This window comes from Sciurus vulgaris (assembly GCF_902686455.1).
Source record: "Sciurus vulgaris genome assembly, chromosome: 19".
Lineage (NCBI taxonomy): Eukaryota > Metazoa > Chordata > Mammalia > Rodentia > Sciuridae > Sciurus > Sciurus vulgaris.
This window is the reverse complement of record NC_136480.1, coordinates 25,201,644-25,209,867: the sequence shown is the minus strand read 5'-3', so window position 1 is coordinate 25,209,867 and position 8,224 is coordinate 25,201,644.

Here is an 8,224-nt window from a genome sequence, read left to right as displayed (position 1 = left end):
TTTAACCAAAATTGTATAAACCCTAAATTTTAATACTAATTCTTCTAAAGAATAAAACTTAACAGATACAATGTTAAGATAAATTAGTTTTTTAAAAAATCCTTGTCATTTTAACATATAGATTTAAAATTGGTTTATATTAACACATTAATATTTGACCTTAGAGAAAAAACCTAAATAGCTTTAATTGATTGTCTCACATACATCTAACCAACTAAGTTACAGACAAACTTGTTGAAATCTGTCCTTTACTTACACACAGACTTCCTTAGCACTTACTTAGATTCTCATGTATTGCATCACATAGACTTTCTTACCCAGAAACATTTTTTCCTTCTACTAAATATATTTCAAATTTAAAACCTTTTACTTTCTTTCCTATCTGTTGAACCCTTTTTGTTCACATTTGAAAACAATTCTTATAAAATTTTTGAATATAGATAAACTATACCATTTTAATAAGATAAATATTTATGTTATTTATAGTGCTCTTATTGAAACACAGTTGAACCTTTGAATCCCCTTTGTATATAGAACTGTAACTGTTAGGACTTGACTCCTAGTAACCTTGTTTTTAGTGATGACAAAAAACAATTATAAACATGTTTTATTTACCATGTTACCACATGGAATTTAAGGAGTTAAGATTCTCAATGTTATTTAAGTTATCATAAAAATCATAAATATTTCTGTACATGGGCATCCATGTACATTAAAAAATACTTCTCAATTCCAGGAAGCAAATAAACCAAATCACAACAATACTAGGTAACTTTAAGATAACACTCTCACCATGGAACAGATCTTCAAACAAAAATTTACAGAGACCATAGAAATCAATAACACATCAATAATTTAGACTTAACAGACATATATATAATATATTCCATCCATCAGCAAGTAAATACACTTTATTCTCAGCAGCACATAGATCCTTCTCTAAAATAAACCACATGTTATGCCACAAAGCTACTCTTAGCAAATACAAAAAGAGATGCTACCGTGTATTCTATCAGATCTTAATGGGTGAAATTAGAAATTAATGACAGAGTAAAAATCAGAAAATACTCCTACACATAAAGACTAAATAATATACTATTTTATGATGTATGGATAACAGAGGATATTGGGGGGATTAAAAAATTCTTATAGGTAAATGGAAATAATGATACAACATTTCAAAATCTCTGGGACACTATAAGAGCAGTACTAAGAGAAAAATTCATCACAAGGTGTGCATTCAATGAAAGAAGAAAAAGTCAACAATTAAATGTCCTAACATTACAGCTCAAAGCTCTAGAAAAAGAACAGATTAACACCAAAAGTAGTAGAAGACAGAAGATAATTAAAATCAGAGCTGAAATCAATGAAACTGAAACAAAAGAAACAATACAAAAATTAACAAAAGAAAAAGTTGGTTCTTTGAAAAATAAACATAATTGATAAGCCCTTAGCTGCACTACAAAGAGAAGAAGAGAGAAATTGAAATTACTGAAATTCATGATGTAAAAGGAAAATCACAACAGACAGTACTGAAATGCAAATCATAATTATAAAAAGTACTTTGGAAACCTATACTTCAAAAATAGAAAATCTCAAAGACATTTACAGGTTTCTTGAGATATAATCCACCCAAACTGAATCTGGAGGACATACACAATTTAAATAGATCAATTTCAAGCAATGAAATAGAAGAATTCATCAAAAGCCTATTAACAAAGTATTGTCCAGGAACAGATAGATTCTCAGCTGAGTTCTACAAGACCTTCAAAGAAGAACCCATTCCAATACTCCTCAAAGTATTCTATGAATAAAAGAGGAGGGAACTATTCCAAACTCATTCTATGAAGCTAATATCACCTTGAAACCAAAGCCAGATAAAGACACATCGAGGAAAGAAAATTTCAGACCAATATCTATAATGAATATAGATGCCAAACTTCCTAAAAAAATTAGCTGCATACAAAAATATTCAAAAGATAGTGCACCATGATCAAGTAGGTTTCATTCCAGGAATGAAATGTTGTTTCAACATCCAGAAATCTCCAAATGTAATTCAACACATCAACAGGCTTAAAGTTAAGAATCACAAGATTTTTAATAGATGCAGAAATGTCACTTGATAAAATATAACACCCCTTCATGCTCCAAGCACTAGAAACAATAGGGATAGTAGGAACATACCTCAACATTGTAAAGGATATGTATGATAACTCCACGGTCAACATTATTCTAAATGGAGAAAAAGTGAAAACATTCCCCTTAAAATCTAGAACAAGGCAGGGATGCCGTCTTTCACCACTTCTATTCAACATCGTCCTTCAAACTCTAGTGAGAGCAATTAGAGAGACCAAAGAAGTTAAAGAGATATGAATAGGAAAAGAAGAACACGAACTTTCACTATTTGATGACATGACTATATTTAGAGTAAGTATTTATGGTGTATAGAAAAGGCCATAATGGAGAGTCAAAATTATTCTCTGAGGTGTGTATATTGAGGCCTCTGTGAGGTGAATATATAGGCTCTTTGAGGTACTTATAGAGGACTTGCAAAGAAACATTTGCTCTTTTTGCAAAGAAGTATGGTTTTTAACTCACTGAATTCTGTAGGACTTCTCCAATGTGTGTAGGGAACTGATCCGATTTGAGTATAGGGTGTTACATTTTGTTTTGTATAAAGATTAACTGAGGTGTGTAGAGAAGTTCTCTGAAGTGGTAGCTTGGACTCTAGATTTGGGGGCCTTTATGAGGTGTGAAGGATGTTCTATGATTGTGGTTAGAGAGCTACAAGAAGTGTGTGTGAAGGTCCTTTCAGTTAAGATGGGAGGGCTCACTCAGGTATATAGATAGGGTTCACTGACATGAGTAGAAAGTGTTCAGTTAGTTAGTTGTGTTTGTATGGTATTTTGATGTGAGTAGTGACAGCTCTGTTAGATGACTAAGGAGGACAAGTTGATGTAGAAGGGATGGTCCCATGAAGTTTGGAAGGGGGCTCTTTATGGTCTGAAGTTAGGAATCATGGAGATGAGTAGGCTGGACTCTGAGCTTTCCCATGTAGGTTAACTGAGGTGTGTAATGAGGGCTGTGGCATTGAAATTCAGAGGGGTAGCACTCTGATGTGTGTTTGGAGGGCTCTCAGATGTGTGTATGGAGATCTATATTATGTGGGCAGAGGGATCTATGAGGGGTGTAGGAGTCATGTTTGACATAATAGAAATGCTATCTCAGTTATGTAGAGAGGGACTTCTACAGTGAATGGTGAAATCTTTGATATGAGTAGCAAGAATAAACTCAGGTGTGGTGAGAGGAATATTTGAGGATAGAAGAGACAAACTTTGGGGTTTGTTTTGGGTAGATACACTCAGAAAAGATAATGGGAGATCTTTTAGGTTTGTATTTTTGGCCCTTGGAGATAAATATGGAGGATTTTTGGTTAGTTTTGAGTGCTACAAGAGATGTATTGCTAGGATTTTTAAAGGTTTGTTGAAAGGGCATTCTGAGGTTTGTATAGAATCCTCTCTGTGATTTGTAGGGTGGACTGTTGAATGAGGTGTATAAGGTGGGTGCTCACTGGAAAAAATGAAGAGCTAGCTGAGGTGTGTATTTGTGGATGTATATGAAGAGTAAGGATAGATCTCTGAGATAAATGAGGATAAACTGAAGTTCAAAAGGAGGACTCTGTGAGGTGTGTAACAGGGACCTCTGAATAGTGAAATGATGGCATGGTGTAGAGTCACAGTGTGTGCTGTGAGTAGTAAGTTTGATCCCAGTTGTGTAGTAGGGAGTGTTGTTGTTTGTACCATGGGAATTCTGAGTTTTGAATTAACATCTCACTGTAATTTATAAGGAGAACTCTCTGGGGTGTATAGGAAAGGTTTTCTGAGTTGTAAAAGTGTTGCTCAATAAAGTGTGGAGGCAATATCCCCACAGGGTATATGAATGGGAATTTGAGGTGTGTAGAAAAAACTCTTGGTATTAGTAGGGAGTCATTATTTATACGTGTAGGGAAGTGAGTTTGAGGTGTGAAGGAAAGATTGTCTGAAGTGTTAAGTGGGTTCTCATTTTTACGTAGGGTGGGCTCTCTGACATGTAGGGAGGGTCCTCTGAAGGGTGTAGGAGAGCTTTATAAGGTTTGTAGGAAGGCTTATTGATGAGAGTGTAAGTGTTCACATAAGTAAATCAAAGGGCAATTTGCAGTGTATAGGAAAGTTCTTTGTGGTGAGTCAAAAGTTTTCTCTGAGGTGTGTATTACAGGCTCTCTGAAGTAAGGAGAAAGGCTCTCTAGTGTTTAGAGAAGACTCGCTAAGAAGTGTAATTACTAGGGCTTGTGAAGTACTAGTTTGTACTCACTCAAATATGTAGTTATGTTTCTCTGAGATGTGGGGGGAATGATGTAAGGTGGCACTCTTTTAAAGGATAGTATCACAGCTTGATCAACATCAAATTCAATGAGTCACAAATGAGACACAAATATAAACACACAGAGACAAAAACTTCTGAGGCTCTGGTGCTATCTAAATGGGAATCTGAGTGGAGGGCTACTCTACTCACTTCCAATGGCCTGTCCTGTTTCACCTCTGGTCTTCTTGGGAAATATCACCAGAGTTGTTGGTCCCAACATTGATACAGTGCTTCCAATCATGGAATAAGCATCCAAGAAATGAGTAGACAACAAGAACTCATGGCTCTGGACTTGCTGTCTCAACACAAGTGAGCAGAATGGGAATTTATCTGGAATGTGGGTGCCTAGCTACTAGGGTTCCAAGTTCTGTGTATTCTACTGCCAAGGAAGTGAGGTCACTTCCTTGGGGACTCCATACCCAAGGCTCTTTCTCACACAAAATGGTTCTTTATTTATTTATTTTTTTTTTGCAGTGCTGTGTATTTGAACCCAGGGTCTTGAGCTTTCGATGCAAGCACTCTACAAACTGAGCTATATCCCCAGCCCACACAAAATGGTTATAATGACCCACTGATATGCAGATTTCTACCATCTTCCCTTGACATATACACAAGTGGACATGGTTACACCAACACGCCCTGAATCTCATCTTCAGACTGTCCCAGGTGTAGTCAACTCACCTGGTTCAAAGAGCCATTTTGAATCCTTCTTCTGGCCATGTGGGTGGCCCTGGAGAAGTCATTATGCCTTACAAGGCTTGAATACTTTTGCCATTAATTCACCTGTGATTATTCTAGTGTATGCTTTTGAAGATGTCTTCAAGTGTATAAGTCCATTTATATATGTACTCCTTGGGAACCCTAATGTTTGAGTCATGTGTCTGTAATGCACCAACATACAGAAAACACAACAAAGAAAGGAGAGGGAAAGGGATGGACATACAACTCTACCATGATGTGAGTCCAACAGTGAAAGAGCAGAAATCACTTCTACCTTGTCCTTGTTTTCATTCTGCACCACTGGAAGTTTGTCATGACTGATTTTCAGAGATAGACCCCTGTGCCATAGACCTTCCATGCTTCCTTTGAAATTTAGAATTGTTTCAGTATTTTCTTCATTGTAAGATATGTGTACACTACAGGGATCACTGGCCACCAGAAAATGCTTATTGTCCAAAACCTGTAGCTTCCCCATCTAATGAATCCACATCAGCATCTGGTTTTAAAGAAAAAATAAATCAGCAAGAGCCATGGTATTTCACTTCTAAGATGTAGTCATCAAAAGTCTCATTCTTTGTCTCCATAGTCCCTAGCAGTGGCACTGCTATAATTCCAGAGATTTTTTGGAAAATTTGTTGGCAACAGGTAAAGTTCCAGAGACCCCATTAAATAGCAAGGAACTGGCATTTCTGTGTCATTTTTAAATGTCTCTCATAGATGAAAATATTTTGGTTGTAAAATTCATGAATGCAATTTTTTTCAAGAAGAAGTGATGTTGATTTATTGAGACAACAGTCAGGCTCTGTAGGACCCCTGGCAGGACTGACAGAGCCCCATCTCCAGGATCCCTCAGCCTGACTGATCACTCACTGCCTCTGGGGCTCACAGATCGACTGACTGCTCCCTGCCATCAGGACCTAAGATCAACTGACTGTGCCCTAACACCAGGACCCCAAGACCAACTGACTGCACCCCACCTCCAGGATCCCACAACCAGATCAAACACACCCCACTTCCAGGACCCCTGACTGACCAACTGCAACCTGCCTCCAGGACCTCCAGCTGACCATGCCTACACCCTGAGCTGCAGCTCCCCATTTGACAACATATTTGGAAGCCAGAGCAGCCATCTTAGGTAATCCTGGAAGCCACAGTTCTGATTTCAGGTGGGGCAAATTCCATCCTGAGACACCTGCTGGAGACTTGAAGCTCATTGTTAGGGAACTCTCATACATCAGGCTAATGAAGACTAGGAGGTTTGAGTACTATATAACTGTTATAGTATAGATTTTCTTTTTTCTCCTCATTGAACAATTTTAAGTTTTTATTTCTTTACTTTTCTTCCTTTTCATTTTGTTTACCTGTTCCCTCAGAGTCTCTTTCTCCCTTTTTCATGCTAACAACCAATATCTTTTATTATATTCTCACCCTTTCTATTATCTAGAACTTCTATATATTCTTTACTTATCCCATTAAGAGCTACATCCTACATCCCTCTGTATTCTCTTTGTCCTCCTTTAGAAACTGCAAATCTGTTTGTTATACTGAAGATAATAATTGAACTCATTCTGTTTATTATGACAATATTGTTAATGTCCTCATAGGGGCTATTTGGTCTTGGATTGCATACTGTCTGAATTGGGCAGTGCTAATAATGATTTTTCCCTTAAAGAAAAGGTTTTTGTAAACCTATACGGCCACTATAAGCCTATAGGCGGGAATCTGCAATACCCCAGATCTGCACTGCTAGAGGGGAAGCTACATGAACAACATGAAAAAACAAGGGAAGAAAATGATCCAAACAAATCTGGATTCTATATTAATAGAATCCAACGACAGTATGGTAGAAGAAAAGTCAGAAAAGGACATCAGATTGTACATGATTAAGATAATTCATGAAGCAAAGTATGAGATAAAAGAAGAAAATGTAGGAAATGAATGACAATACCAATAAGCAGTTGAAAGAGCAACTGCAGAAAGAAAAGATCATTTCAACAAAGAGATAGAAATTCTAAAAAAAAAATGGAAATCCTTGAAATGAAGAAAACAACAAACCAAATAAAAAACTCAATGGAAAGCATCACCAAAAGACGAGTCCACTTGGAAGACAGAACCTCAGACAATGAAGACAAAATATTTAATCTTGAAAATAAAGTTGCCCAAAAAGAGAAGATGGTTAAATCATGAACAGAATCTCCAAGAACTATGGGACATCATGAAAAGACCAAATTTAAGAATTATTGGGATTGAGGAAGGCACAGAGATACAAACCAAAGGAATAAACAACCTATTCAATGAAATAATATCAGAAAATTTCCCAAACTTGAAGAATGAAATGGAAAATCAAATACAAGAGGCTTACAGAACACAATGCACAAAATCACAACAGATCTAAGCCAAGGCACATTATAATAAAAATTCCTAACATTCAAAATAAAGATAGGATTTTGAAGGCTCAGGAAGAGAAAAGCATCAGATTACATATAGGGGAAACCAATATGGATAGCAGCAGACCTCTGAACCCAACTATAAAATCTAGAAGGGCCTGGAACAACATATTTCAAGCTCTGAAAGAACACAGATGCCAACCAAGAATCCTATACCCAGCAAAAACTAACCTTCAGATTTGAAGATGAAATAAAATCCTTCCATGATAATCAAAAGTTAAAAGAAATTACAAATAGAAAGCCTGCACTACAGAATATTCTGAACAAAATATTCCATGAGGAGGAAATGAAAAACAACAATGTAGGTCAGGAAAGGGAGGAACTACCTTAGAGAAAAATCCCCTCAAAGGAGAAAACAAACCAAGTTAAAAAACCAAAAACAAGCCCAAATGACTTGGAATACAAATCATATCTCAATAATAACCCTGAAAGTTATTGGCCTAACTCATTAATCAAAAGACAGATTGGCAGAATGCATTAAAAAGAAAGACCCAATGATATGCTGCCTACAAGAGACTCATCTCATAGAAAAAGACATCCACAGACTAAAGGTGAAAGGATGGGAAAAAACCTATGAACCACATGGACCCAGTAAAAATGTGGGGGTTTCCATCCTTATATCAGACAAAGTGGACTTCAAGCCAAAGTTACTCGAA